This window comes from Hypanus sabinus, chromosome 5, assembly GCF_030144855.1.
Source record: "Hypanus sabinus isolate sHypSab1 chromosome 5, sHypSab1.hap1, whole genome shotgun sequence".
Classification (NCBI taxonomy): domain Eukaryota; kingdom Metazoa; phylum Chordata; class Chondrichthyes; order Myliobatiformes; family Dasyatidae; genus Hypanus; species Hypanus sabinus.
The window spans coordinates 62220216-62235861 of NC_082710.1; the positions used below are offsets into that span (position 1 = coordinate 62220216).

Sequence of the window (15646 nt, forward strand, 5' to 3'; positions counted from 1 at the left end):
CACTAGAAGACTTGATCACACACTTTACAATCCTCAGCCATTTGCCCCTTATAATGCTCTTCTTGACAGTTAACAGAGAAAAAACATTTATAGTCAGTTAGCAGGAGACCAGATGTCCAAAGCCCTAAAATACCAAATTCAGGAACAGCTATTGTCACAACCATCAGGTTCTTGCACCTACTCACATAACCCTAACTCCACCTCAGCAATGGACACCACGGACCATGTCTTGCACCACCATGGACTTGTCTTCTATTGCATTTGTGCATTTTTCCCCCCCATTAAGGTCTCGCTGTAAGTTTTTCATTGCATTGTATCTCACCGTAATGGCAGACAAGAACTTGGCTTGATACAGTACTGTGCAAAAGTCTAAGCACATATTGTATACAGCTAGGATGTCTAAAATCTTTGCACAGTACTGTATTTATCAACATGGAGCAGGCAACGAGTTTGTATATCAGGTGGGAGCAAAGGATGTTGGGTATGGCGAGGGTGGAGCCCTGCAGGTGGAGTATGGGACAGATGGCAGAGGAGGAGTGCCGGGGTGGGGATGGTGTACATGCAGATACATATACATCTGCCCTGAAACATGAATTGGCTTATTAATCATTAGAGAATGTCTCTCTGGTGCTTACTGTTCCCTCCCCTCCACTTCCCTTTTTCCTCCAACCATGATTCCTCTCACTTGTCCTCTTCCCAATCTCAGTCCACAATAGAGAACCACATCAGAATCAGGCTTATCATCAATCTTGACATAAATTTTTTTTTGGTGGCAGCTTGTTATGCCTGCAGTCCCCTCCTTTGTGAGAATCGCAAGATCACTGTTGGGTTGGGTCAGGGGGCCCAGGAGAATGAGAAAGAGACGTGCGGAATGTCTCGTTCCCCCGGCGATGTAAAGCTACGGGACATGACCATTGTCTCCGGAAGGCGAATTTTGTGGATTGGAGACTGTACCACGTGGACGCCCTCAGGCAAAGTGGACTGGTTGAGGGAGAGATTGCATCACCCCCAACCTGATTGACATCTACAACCCTGCGAGTCAGAATAAAAGAGGGTCTGTGGGAACAGCCCCTCAGACGCACCAGAAGAAACGCTAGCACTCCCTTGATAACGGGAAACCATTTTGAAGGAGGCCACGTGCGTTCAGTTCCGTTGCCTGGGACTGGTGGCTTGTAACACGGAAAACGGCTTTTAGCTAACAACGGGGAAACCAACTCCCCGACTCAACGGATTGGCATCATAAAAAAGACTGGGCAAGTTTAAACCGTCTCTCTCTAAAACCCAAAACGCTGCAGCTTGAAAGAACAGTGACTTTTATATTTCCATCGGACAATACATTATCCCCTAGACAACGATAGAGCTATTTCTTATTGGTTATTATTATACCCGCGCTTTTAGATTTAGCATTGACGACATATATTATCTGTATGTTTGCATTAATCTTATTTTTGTGCCGCTTTATCAATAAATACTTTTAAAAATAGTACCATCAGACTTCAACGGACCTCTCTATCTTTGCTGGTAAGTGACCCAGTTACGGGGTTTCGTAACAAGCTGTACAGTGCAATACATAAAATTGCTACAATAACATGAAAAGTCTTGGGGGGGGGGGGTGTGTGTGTGTGAGTGTGAGTGTGAGTGTGTGTGTGTGTGTGTGTGTATACAGTGCTGTATATTCCCTAACATAAAGTTCTTGCTCTGTGACAAAAACATCACACACCAACATTACCACCACATCAGCTAATATCCCCCCTGCCATCTTGTTTTTGCTTCTCAAATACTGTAAAATATGTGATATCAAATGATCACCCTCCGAGCACTTACCCATGTAGGTGGGTCAAGTGCTACACCTGCCCCAACACTTCCTCCTCACCAAAGTCCCAAACAGTCCTTCCAGGTGAAACAATACTTCACCTTCGAACCTGCCAGGGTCTGGTGCTCCCAAAGCAGTCTTCTTTACATCGTGAGAACAGACACAAGACTGGGGAACCCCTTTGTTAAGTATCCTCACTCTGCCTGCCACAAAAGGAGGGTTCTCTCAGTAGTCACTCATTTTGATTCCACTTCTCATTTCCACTCTGACATACTGGTCCATGGTCTCCTCTACTGCTATGATGAGGCCACTCTCAGGTGCAGCAGCAACCCTCCACCTTCATTTTCCCTAGTGAACCACTCTCCTTTCCCATCGGATTATTTCTTCTTCAGCTCTACCTTTTCCAGCTATCACCTCCCCAGCTTCTCACTTCATTCCCATTCCCACCCACCCAGCTCCTCCATCACCTGGTTTCATCTATCAACTGCCAGGTTGTACTCTTTATGCTTCCCCCATCGGCTTCCACCTTCCTTTCTAGTCCTGATGAAGGGTTTTGGCCCAAAATGTTGACTATTCATTCCTCTCCATAGATGTTGCCCGTCTTATTGATTGACTCTAGAATTTTGTGTTTGTTCCTCTGGATTTCCAGCAACTGCTGAATCTCTGCTGTTTATGATATCATCTGATCATGTGCAATCTTTTCTTGTAATTTATTTTTTTATTGACGTTCATCATCAAACATTTCCATAAGATGTATTTCAGACATTGTACATATATATCATATAATCATATGTAATCATATCTCCACAAAGTATTTATCTGAGTATTATCAAAGCATTTACCCTTCCTGACGAAGGGTCTCAGCCCAAAATGTCAACAGCGCTTCTCCCTATAAATCTCTTACTATCTTTCCTTTCAGTTAGTCCTGACGAAGGGTCTCGGCCTGAACACAGTGCTTCTCCTTATAGATGCTGCCTGGCCTGCTGTGTTCCACCAGCGTTTTGTGTGTGTTGTTTGAATTTCCAGCATCTGCAGATTTCCTTGTGTTTATATTAATTTATAGTAGTTTTCCATATTTTCAGAGTCAATTTCACCCATGAGTTTTCAATAGTATTTATGTACCTTTGCAGGTTGTTATCAGCCAAAATTGCTTGTATGGGGATGGGAAGTACCCGCTCCTCAATGTTTTTCCATTGAGCGTCATATGATGGATTGCACCAACATATCACAGCTCTCAACTGTGCTGCAAAATAATAATCTAAGAGAAGATAGGCTCCATTCCTCCTTTTCCTTTGCTAATTGCAAAGTTTTGAGATGAACTCTAGGCCTTTTACCCTGCCAAATATACCTTGATAACATCTTGTTCCATTCATTGAATTGATTTTGATTAATCTCTATTGGTAGGGTCTGAAAGAGATATAACAGTCTGGGCAGTATATTCATTTTAACAGACTCAATCCTTGAACTGAGACTGAAAAAAGGAATCGGGTTCCATCTTGCCATATCCTCCTTAATTTTTTTTATATAAAGGCTGATAATTACATTCTGATAATTTTGCCAAACCTTTTGGCATAATGATGCTCAAATATTTGAAAGACTGTGTGCCATGCCCAGGGATATCTACCTTTCTCTTGGTGGGCTATAGTAATATGAAAGTAATTGGGTTTTATCTATATTGATCTTGTATCCTGATAATTTACCATATTGCTCAAAGGATTGTATCAATTTAGGTAAAGAGTATGTTGGTTGCCCTAGATAGATCAAAATGTCATCTGCTTAACAAGCCAATTTATGCTGTCCCTTTAATAGTAATTCCCCTGATTTCTTCATTTTGTCTGATGTATTGAGCTAATGGTTCCAGATATAACGCGAAGAGTAGCGGTGACCATACACAACCTGTCTCGTGCCCCTTTCTAGGGTAAATATCCATTGCTTTTAATCCTAGCAGTAGGATTGTCATATAGTGTCTGTATAGTTTTAATAATTGTGCCTTGGAAACCAAATCTATGTAAAACTCTGTAAAGAAACTTCCAATTAACCGAATCAAAAGCCTTTTTAGTGCCCACGCTTATCACTATTGCTTCGATTTTATCTTTTTGTATATGATCCATAATGCAAAGTGTCCTTCGTATATTGTGTCTGGCGTTGTTGTATAAAACCTGTCTGATCGTTACATATCAGTATGGGTAGAAACGCGTCTAATCATTTGGCCATGATGGAGGTAAATAATCTATAATCTACATTAAGAACAGATATTGGTCTAAATGACCCACATTCCATTTTTTCCTTGCCTTCTTTCAGTATAGCTGAGATTATCACTTCCTTAATTTTTGCCTTGGGTGGCATTTGTGACTTTTTTAGAGCCCAGTTCAGTGTGGGGAGTAAATCAGGAATCAACTCATTTTTAAATTCTTTGTACCACTCTGCTGTATACCCATCAGTTCCTGGTTACTTGCTTAATTTAAGCCTACTAATTGCTGCTTTTAATTCAACTTCAGTTATGTCAGCAGTCATTGTTCTATTTTGTTCTTTGCTTAAAGTGGGTAACTCTAGAGAATTCAAGAAGGTGTCAATTTGGGTTATGCTTCCCCCTGGAACTTTGGAATATAGAGTTTTCTAAAACACTTCAAAACCTTCTTGAATTTCACTTAGTTTATTTTTTATTATTTTCGTTTTTGGGTCCCTAATTCTATGAACTGCATTTTCTGCTATTTTTTTTTTCAGTTTCCACGCCAGTATTTTCATAGATTTCAATCCACTTTCATAATGTCTCTGTTTCAGAAACATTAAGTTTTTCCTGATTTCTTGTGTAGCCAAATGATTTATTTCATTCCTAATTCTTTTAATTTCCCCTAATGTATCCTGTGCCAAATTCAATTTGTGTTTTTTCTCTAGTTCCTTCAGTCTATTTTGTAATTCCTCTAATGTTTTATTCCTTATTTTTTTCTTATATGAAGATATCGCTATAATTTTCCCTCTTAAGATAGCCTTCAGAGTATCTCATAAAATGGGAGGTGAAACATATCCATTATCATTAAATTCTAAGTACAGACCAATTTCTTTTTTAATTTGTTCCTTAAAGTACAAGTAGACTTGAATTTAGTTTCCAAATAGTATTCTTTGGTTGTAGGTCAAAAATCAACAGATAAATATATAGGTGCATGGTCACTTACATCTATTATCCCAATTCTACAGGTGTTTATTTTGTCTTTGTCTTTTCCAAATGTTACGAAATAGTCTATTCTTGTATATACAGAATGGGGAGCAGAATAATGAGTGTAATCCCTTCTGTTGGGGAAAAGGTCCCTCCATATATCAATTAAACCAACACCCTCAAAAAGTGTATTAACTTCCTTATGTAAAGATTTTGTTTCATAGGTTTTTCTATTGGAAGAGTCTAAGTTTGGTTGTCTCCCCCACATATCAGGAAACCTTCTGTTTCTGTTACCATTATATCAGTAATTTTCTGAAAAAACCCAGAATCACTTCCCGGGGGTGCGTATATATTCAATAGGGTAATAAATTTCTGTCTATATTCCCCCTGACCAGAATATATCTGCCCTCTTTATCTCCCATTTCGAATACTTTTTCAAAATTTAGCTTACTTGTGATAAGACTAGCAACTCTTCTCCTATGTCCTGATTTATATGAGGAGAAAAACAAATTAGTGAAGCCCATTCTCTTTAGTTTTTTTATGCTCATTATCTTAAATGAGTTTCCTGTAAATATACTACATGGGCTTGTTCTTTTTTCATTTTGAATAAAATTCTATTACGTTTGATTGGATTTAATAGCCCATTGACATTAAAAAAAAATGAATTCTACTTTGTCCTTAGCCATGTGTATTTATCTGTCAATATATCATTGAAATTAGCAGAATAAAACTTAATCTATCTAATCCCTGATCAAATAAGAACCAAGAAACGCAATTAACAACAAAAATGGCAACAAACCTGTGATTCCAAGGCTGAGGTTTCTAATAGATGACCCTGCGTTGAGCTAGAGGAAATATCTAGCTGTGGGGGATAACCCCTCCTACTTGTGAGTTGAGGTCCCCCATTGCAATAGTCATAAAAGTCAGTGAACAAATCCATTACACAGAAAAGATTTCCCTGGATACTCCTCATATATATGTGTGTGTATATATTACATATATACACATATATGCACACATATATATATTCTTATTTTAGTGGGGGAAAAGAAGTACGTGAGCGACTAAAGAATAACAACTAAGTAATATAAAATCCACATTATAATAAGTATTTCTTGAGATAGGTATATCACCGTCTACTTTTGCTTCCGTTTAGCTTCTCAACATTTTTAAAGTTAGCCAAACCTTATGGCTCTTCTGGAGGGGATGAGGACCGTCTTTGGAAAACTCCTGGTCTCTTTATGATATACTTCTCTTGGCCTCCTCCTGTCTCCTGCCTTCTCGAATCTCTCACTATTTCCCAAACAGAGTGGGATAATTCCTCTGCCAGGCTTTCCTTCGGTTTGACCACGCTAACGGGCAACCCTCTGGCCTTCATGTCTGTAGTCACCCCTTCCACTGTCTGGTACAACCACGCCCTGTCTTCATAAAACCCTTGAAGTTTAGTGGGGTACGGAGTTTGAAATCTAATCCTTTTTTGCTTTAGTACTTGCTTTACTTCAGAGTATTCTTTGCGTTTCTGGAGGACCGCGGGGGGAACCTTGGTCGAAATATATTAATTTATCGCCTAAAAACATCCTCTTCTTACCCCAGGCCCTTCGTAGAATCTCCACCTTGGTACTGTACCAAAGGAATTTAATTATTATTGAGCATGGCTTATCCCGGGTAGGTTTCAGGACTAGCGCGCAATGCGTTCTCTCGATTTCCAGCTCCATTGTCAAGGGAAGATCCAGCACATCCCGCAGCAACTTTCCGACAAACTCCATCATAGACGAGCCCTCCGCTCCTTCGGGAACGTTGTATATTCTGATATTTTTCCGCCGTGATCTTCCCTCCAGGTCAAGCAGTTTATCTTCTTGATTTAATATTTTTATTGTCTTACTCAGTATTCGTTCAACGTTTTGAACGCGATCTTCCACCTTCTCAATTAGAGTCTCTGCCACCGCTACTTTTTGATTGACATTGGCGAGTTCCAACTTAATATCATGTAGCTGCTGCTTTATATCTTTCTGGAACTCCCTTATCTCTTTCAGAATTTCGATCATATTCGCAGCTTCGCCTGAATGAGGCCCAGCGTTCGCCTCGCTAGCACGCGGTCGGGTAGGAGAGCCACTCGCTGCACTCCTCTCGGCTGCAGGCTCCGCAGTGTCACTTTTTTAATTTCCATTCTTTTTCCCCATTCTCGTCCTCTTTTCAGTTCAAATATTTTTCAAAAAATACTGTATTTGATGGGTTAATGGGGCTTAATATGCATTTTTCCGGAGGAGCTAGTGACTTAAGCTGCCATTCTCGACGGTGACATCACCGGAAACCTCGTGTGTGATCTTAAAGACATATGATTTAGTACTTCACTATGTTACCATAGTGTACATGTTAAGTCAACTCTAAAACACCGCTAGATTTTCAGGTCATGGAAAATATGTTGCAAATGCAAGCCACTGATTCACTTAAGTACCACTACTCTTGGGATCATCATCCTCAGCCCAAGCACTGGTAGCAAAATACGCTGTCTCTCCTACGGGTTTCCTCCTTCTGCAACCTTTTAGCTTTTCCCACCTGTCTTCACCTATTGCCTTCTATCTGCTCCTCCTTCCTCTTCCCCCCACCTTTCTATTCTGGGGGCCTCCCCTTTCTTTCCCAATCCTGAAGAAGATCTCAGCCCAAAATGTTGACCGTCTATTCATTTATATAGATGCTGCCTGACCTGCTGAGTTCCTCCAGCACTTTGTGAGAATTGCTCTGGATTTCCAGCATCTGCAGAATCTTGTGTTTATGATATGCTGACTCAGTTATTCCTGTAATGACACATACCCAATTTATTTTTTCTGCCTCAGACTGCCACTCATTCAGGATTAGGTAGCCCAACTGACTGGAACGTCTGTCTAGATCCCCACTTTTTTCTGAAAGGAACAGCCTTTATGAGTTTAGCTGCTTTGAAGTTAAAGTGCTGAAGTTTTATTGAGAAACGCAAGAACATAAGAAATAGGCACGTTGAGCATATTCTACCATTCAGTCAACATCATGACTGATCTGACCATGGTCTCATCTCCACATACCTGCCTTTACCCCATAGCCCTTAATTCACCTACTATGCAGAAATCTACCCAACTCTGTCTTAAATATATTCATTATATTTAATTCATTGGGCTATATTGGGCAGAGAATTCCACAGATTCACCACTCTCTGGGAACAGCAGTTCCTCCTCACCTCCATCTACTCCCCTGAATCTTGAGGCTATGTCCCCTGGTAATAGTCTCACCTACTAGTGAAAACAATTTTGCTGCCTCTATCCAATCTATCCTTTCATAACTGTATATGTTTCTTTAAGATTTCCTCTGTAAGTTGAGCCTGACAACTGCAAGGCAAGTGCTTAACCTTCCACTGTAGGATGAATGTTTAAGAGGTGACAATCTGTGCAGTTACATGCTCCTCTTCCAGAATGTGACAGATAAGGGAAAGTTTCTTTCCCTAGCAACAACTGTGAGAAGTAAGTACAAATGCATTTCTTGACTGACCACATAGAATGACTGAAGCTGCAGATGGACGCTGAGAAATATTGGCAATGGTGACGGCATGATAGGGACTGCACAAAGGATGAGTTACACTCGATCTAGAAAAGGACTAATCCTGGCAAGGAGATTTTTTAGACCTGCTTAGGCAGGTTTAAACTAGTTTCATATGGATGGGTATGATTCAAAGCACTAGCTTAATAGACTGGGAAAATAAAAATCACCTGTTTTTATTAGGCCCTATTGTTAGGGGATCAGACAGGCAATTCTGTGGATGCAGGAAAGAAACACAGATGGTAGTTTGCCTCCCAGGTGTCAGGGTCCAGGATCTTTCTGATCGCATCCACGATATCCTGAAGTAGGAAGGTGAACAGCCAGGGGTCGTGGTAAATATTGTTACTAACAACATGGGTAGGAAACGGGAGGAGGTCCTGAAAACAGACTGCAGGGAGTTAAGAAGGAAGTTGAGAAGCAGGACCTCAAAGGTAGTAATCTTGGGATTACTGCCTGTACTACACACAGTTTACTACAGGAATAGAATGAGCTGGAGGATAAATGCGTGGCTGAGGGATCGGAGCAGGGGCCAGGGATTCAGATTTCTGGATCTTTGGAATCTCTTTTGGGGCAGGTGTGACCTGTACAAAAAGGATGGGTTGCACTTGAATCTGAGGGGGACCAATATCCTGGCAGGGATGTTTGCTAAGGCTGTTGGGGAGAGTATGCAAGGAGTATTATGAACAAAGTGGATGAGCTTAGAGCATGGATCAGTACTTGGAGCTACGATGTTGTGGCTATTACAGAGACTTGGATGACTCAGGGACAGGAATGGCTACTTAGAGTGCCAGGCTTAAGATGTTTCAGAAAGGACAGGGAGGGAGGCAAACAAGGTGGGGGTGTGGCACTGCTACTCAGAGATAGTGTCACGGCTGCAGAAAAGGAGGAAGTCATGGAGGGATTGTCCACCGAGTCTCTGAGTAGAAGTTAGGAACAGGAATGAGTCAATAACTCTACTCGGTGTTATTTTAATAGACCATCCAATAGTAACAGGGACATCGAGGAGAAGATAGGGAAACAGATTCTGGAAAGGTGTAATAATAAGAGTTGCTGTGGTGGAAGATTTTAATTTCCCAAATATTGATTGGCATGTCCCTAGACGGAGGGGTTTAGATGGGGTGGAGTTTGTTAGGTATGTTCAGGGAGGTTTCTTGGCACAATATGTAGATAAGCCTACAAGTGGAGAGGCTGTATGATCTGGTATTGGGAACTGAACCTGGTCAGGTGTCAGGTCTCTCAGTGGGAGAGCATTTTGAAGACAGTGACCACAATTCTATCTCCTTTACCATAGCATTGGAGAGGGATAGGAACACACAAGTTAGAAAAACGTTTAATTGGAGTAAGGGGAAATATGAAGCCATCAAGCAGGAACTTGGCAGCATAAACTGGGAACAGAAGTTCTCAGGGAAATGTATGGCAGAAATGTGGCAAATGTTCAGGGGATATTTGCATGGAGTTCTGCATAGGAATGTTCCAATGAAACAGGGAAAGGATGGTAGGGTACAGGAATGGTGGTACACTAGGGCTGTTGTAAATCTAGTCAAGAAGAAAAGCTTACAAAAGGTTAAAAACAACAACCACCAGGTAATGATAGAGATCTAAAAGATTATAAGGCTGGCAGGAAGGAGCTTAAGAATGAAATTAGGAGAATCAGAAGGGGTCATGGGAAGGCCTTAGTGGACAGGATTAAGAAAAACTCCAAGGCATTCTATAAGCCTGTAAAGAGCAAAAGGTAAGACGTGAGAGCATAGGACCAATCAAGTGTGACAGTGGAAAAGTGTGTATGGAACCAGAGGAGATAGCTGAGATACTTAATGAGTACTTTGCTTCAGTATTCACCACGGAAAAGGATCTTGGCGATTGTACGGATGACTTGCGGTGGACTGAAAGCTTGAGCATGTAGATTTTAAGGAAGAGGATGTGCTGGAGGTTTTGGAAAGCATCAAGTTGGATAAGTCACTGGGACCAGATGAGATGTACCCCAGGCTACTGTGGGAGGCAAGGGAAGAGATTGCTGAGCCTCTGGCGATGATCAATGGGGATGGGAGAGGTTCCAGAGGATTGGAGGGTTGTGGATCTTGTTCCATTATTCAAGAAAGGGATTAGAGATAGCCCAGGAAATTATAGACCAGTAAGTATTACTTCAGTGGCTGGCAAACTGATGGAGAAGAACCTGAGAGGCAGGATTTATGAACATCTGGAGAGGTATGGTATGATTAGGAACAGTCAGCATGGCTTTGTCAAAGGCAGGTCATGCCTTACAAGCCTGATTAAATTTTCTGAAGATGTGATTAAACACATTGATGAAGGAAGAGCAGTAGATGTAGTGTATATGGATTTCAGCAAGTCATTTGATAAGGTACCCTATGCAAGGCTTATTAAGAAAGTAAGGAGGCATGGGATCCAAAGGGACATTGCTTTGTGGATTCAGAATTGGCTTGCCCACAGAAGACAAGGAGTGGTTGTGGACAGGTCATGTTCTACACGGAGGTCAGTCACCAGTGGAGTGCCTCAGGGATCTGTTCTGGGGCACCTTCTCTTCGTGATTTTTATAAATGACCTGGATGAGGAAGTGGAGGGATGAGTTAGTAAGTTTGATGATGACACAAAGGTTGGGGATGTTGTGGAAAGTGTGGAGGGCCGTCAGAGGCTACAGCGGGACATCGATAGGATGCAAAACTGAGCTGAGAAGTGGCATATGGAGTTCAACCCAGCTAAGTGTGAGGTGGTTCATTTTGATAGCTCAAATATGATGGTAGAATATAGCACCAATGGTAAAGCTCTTGGCAGTGTGGAGGATCAGAGCGATCTTGGGGTCTGAGTCCATAGGACACATAAAGCTGCTACGCAGTTTGACTGTGGTTAAGGCAGTATACCATGCATTTTCCTTCATCAACCATGGGATTGAGTTTAGGAGCTGAGAGGTAATGTTGCAACTATATAGGAAACTGGTCAGACCCCACATGGAGTACTGTGCCCAGTTCTGGTCACCTCACTACAGGAAGGTGTGGAAACCATAGAAAGGGTGCAGAGATTTATAAGGATGCTGCCTGGATTGGGGAGCATGCCTTATGAGAATAGGGTGAGTGAACTCGTCCTTTTCTCCTTGGAGCAACAGAGGATGAGAGCTGATTCGATAGAGGTGTATAAGATGATGAGAGGCATTAATTATGTTGACAGTCAGAGGCTTTTTCCCAGGGCTGAAATGGCTAACATGAGAGGGCATATTTTTAAGGTGCTTGAAAGTAGGTACAGCAGAGATGTTAGGGATAAGTCATTTTGTTTTGTTGTTGTTGTTTTGTTTTTACACAGAGTGGTGAGTGTGTGGAATGAGCTGCTAGCAATGCTGGTGCAGGCAGATATGATAGAGTCTCTTAAGAGACTCCTGGATAGGTACATGGAGCATAGAGAAATGGAAGGCTAAATTTCTAGAATAAGTACATGTTCGGCACAGCATTGTGGGCCAAAAGGCATGTATTGTGCTGTAGGTGTTCTATGTTCTATTGTTACAACCCTATTATTCATAAACCTATGTGTGATTTATTTACATATTTGCTCTTTTAATTTTCACCACCTTCTGCACAGCCCATAATGTTATTCCATAAATGTGATTACACCTTTCTTATTTCTAATTTCTACCAAGAATTCTATATTGGAGACCTCTTTCCCCAAGCACCCCCCCCCCAAACCCCAGGAATGCCCCCTCAAATTACTGCTGTGATGTTCTTACTAATCAATATTGTACTTCTCTTTCCTTTCTTGTTTTTACCTTTATCATCTATACTCTGGAACATTGTGCTACCAGTCCATCCCATCCCATCCCTCAAAAATGTTTCTATAATAGCTATTAAATCACAACCCCATGTACCCGAGTTGATCTGCCACACTCGTTTGACTTCTTGCAATAATATAAATGCAATTTAATCTATTAAACTTTCCTCGCGCTTTGTGCGGCAATTGCCCATTTTTATCTATTGCGCCATTGCTTTGAGTCACGCTCATCCCTACAGAACTCGTTAAAACATCAGAGAGTTAAACTTGGCTCGGGAGTTGGGACAAAATATCGTAAAAAAAATTGTTAAACAAATTGTTTATTGTTAAACAAATGCGACAGCTGTCCTATACAATTTGGAAGTTATTTTAATTTGTCATTCTGTTTTACTGTATATTTAACTAAAATGACAGTGACCAAGTTTTGGGTTATCATTCTGCTTGTAACTTCTCTGTAAACTTAGCTTTAACATTACTTGCTTTGTACGCTTTTGGCCCATATGACCTACTTGTGATGGTACAATTTTTGTTTGAACAGCATAATTTACTATTTAGAAAATACTCTAAATATATGGGGTTTTCACAGTACTTTGATTCATGTCAACATGGAGATGGGGCAGTGGATACAGTGGGGTAAAAGAGAGGGATATCCTTAAAAGATTTTCTACTAGCAGATAGCCTAGCCACTGGGCTCAAAGATGCCCTTGGTTCCAAGGCAATGTTGGTAACAGTTACCAATACCACAGATCATAGTTTACTTTAAATAATCCTTTCCTGAACTGTACTCAAGACCTTGTACAATTACAATTCTATCCATTTTACAGATTTCTGAAGATAATGGTAAACAATTAGATTTCCTGGTTGATAGTGGAACCCCCATTTCCACAATTCTTGCTTCTAATTGACTGTAAGCACTCTGAAGCAAAGGATCGGTTAATTGTTGTGGGAACAGGACAGGCAGTCTCTTTACCAGTTTTTTTAATACAGTTATTTATCACCTTGAGGAGATCTTCAGCTGCTTGCAGCACAAGATCCACTGATTAATCTGTGGAGATGGGATTTCTTTTGTAAACTGTGATGCTCATTGGTATGCTTCCCTGAACAGGTACAGCTCAAGGTTCCAAAGACTTTCTGCCCTGTTAGAAGCACTGGTTCAGGTAAAAGCCAGAGTCTGGTGGTGGAAGTTTGCTAACAATTTTTTGTCTGCAAAAACATTTGCTACAGTTGAGCACATTGTTAGAGAAATAATTATGTCTGACATCCACTGGCTTACGCTGTATGGCACATTACTCTGGAGAAGGTTCAGATCATCCATATGGAAAATCTGCAAAGCAACTACTGCTGGACAATCACATTAAGTCCTCTCATGCTCTTTTCATTCTCTACCAAGGCCCCGAATGTGTTGCCACCTCATGCTGAACTGTTTTTAATTGTCACCTGATACAAGCCCACACACAATTTACATGTTACACTGCCATACCATTCAAGGGATTTTAGATTCTTTGTTTTATGTAAAATGCCTGAAGAGTTCCAAAGGGCACTCTTTCAGTATTTTCCAGGCGACTCTTTATATGTAGTGAAGATACAACCCATCGCATTCAATTTCAACAGATCCTGAGCCTTTTTTCCCCCAAACACAGAACGATGATAATAAAACACTTGCTTGCTCAAGTAGCAGAGAACCAATTGGCAAAAGGAGGTAATGATGTGGAGTAAATGATGTCTGTTGAACTCTTAAAGTGCAGAAAGGTCTTACAGGAGTCCTTCCATATTGCTTCAGTATGTGGATGATTTGCTTCCATGTTTCCCAAACCCTTAAACCTCTGAAGACTTCTGGACTAACATGCACTAAGAATCCAACAATGAATATAATCAGAAATGAGTGGAATGTACCAGGATTCCCAACTATAGCTGGAAAAGTGGTGGCAAACCACATGATTTACTAGAGACATAATCCCAAGGAACCAGAGGCAAAGATGATCTTGGAGAAAGGACCAACTCATTGACTGGAACCCTTAAATGGTTATAATGGATTTTAGATTGAGAATATACTTTGGGCTTATCTTTTACTCAAATGCAGAACATTATTACAACACCTGCTTACATCTTAGTTACAAACACACACTGCAATCCACTCAGTCAAGTTGTTGGGTATGTTGTAATGGATCCACACATTCAGGGGGCAGTGTTCCCATCCCTTTTTCTTTCCCGGAAAGGAAAGCTTGGCATTATTTCAACAACAAAACTAAGACAGCACAACACTGCCTAGCAGTCATGGAAGGAAGCAAAGTGAAGCCTAAAATTGATTGTTTTAGAAAGCAGGAGGGAAGATGGAGGGATGCATACAATCGCTCAGAGTGGGCACTGGCTTTGATGGATGGTATTTTCTTTTATATAACTGCATCTTATTACCACCCTCTAACCTTGATAGGGCAAAGAGGGCAGAGCGAAAAATGTATCTGCCAATAGAAAGGTACCATCTTGGTTGGAAACAGTACATGTACATTTATTAACAAGCTAATGTCACTTAATAAAACATACTATGTGTAGTATATATAGCTAGTGTGCCTAAGAATTTTGCATTGCATTGTATTTGTCAATGTGCAGCAGACAGCGAGTTTGCAAATCTGGCAAGAGCAAAGGAGATCAGGAATGACGAGGGTAGAGCTCTGTAGGAACGGTGTGGGATAGGTGGCACAGGAGTGCAGAGGTAGGGGGTGGGACGAGTGCAAGCATACCCAGCACTGAGAAACCAGGCAAGGTCATTTGATTCCATACGACTGGTTTATTGATCATTACAGAATGTTTCTCTGGTGCTTCCTGCTCCCTCCCCTCTTCCACATCACTCATGTGTTATGAAATTAGTTCTCTTTTGTGGCAGTAGTACATTGCAATAAATACAATTACTAGAGAACCTATATATATGTGCCTAAGATTTTTGCAGAGCACTGTATAAAAGCATGGTTGCCTGTAGGATGGAAAGGCTTTTGTTATTTGGCCTAAGAATCCCACCACATATTCACCAGCTATAGTCACTTTCTCTGCATCAGGCTGTGCAGAACATCCACTGAAAGGCTATTAGAGGCTGAAAGCTTCTGGATAATTGGGACCCCCTTTTGAGGACTTCCAAGACTTGCTTGAGAAAGTATTAATATTGTCTCTGCCATGGAAAGATTGGCCAAAGAGACACCCCAAGCATTACATGAAACAAGCGAGGCCATTGAGGGTATAACAGATGAGATGGTAGTGATTCATAATGTGATACTTCAGAACTAATTGGCATTGGAATTCATACTGGCTAAGGAAAATGCTACTTGAGACATCATCAGCCAGGAGTGTTGAAT

At 41.0% G+C, this 15646-nt stretch overlaps 1 protein-coding gene across 3 annotated transcripts in view; it reads right to left on the bottom strand.

Annotated features, from left to right (window-relative positions):
* dennd4c (DENN/MADD domain containing 4C) overlaps window positions 1–15646 on the bottom strand; it is a 174785-nt gene that overhangs the window by 60773 nt on the left and 98366 nt on the right. The gene's annotated exons all lie outside the window — the stretch shown is intronic.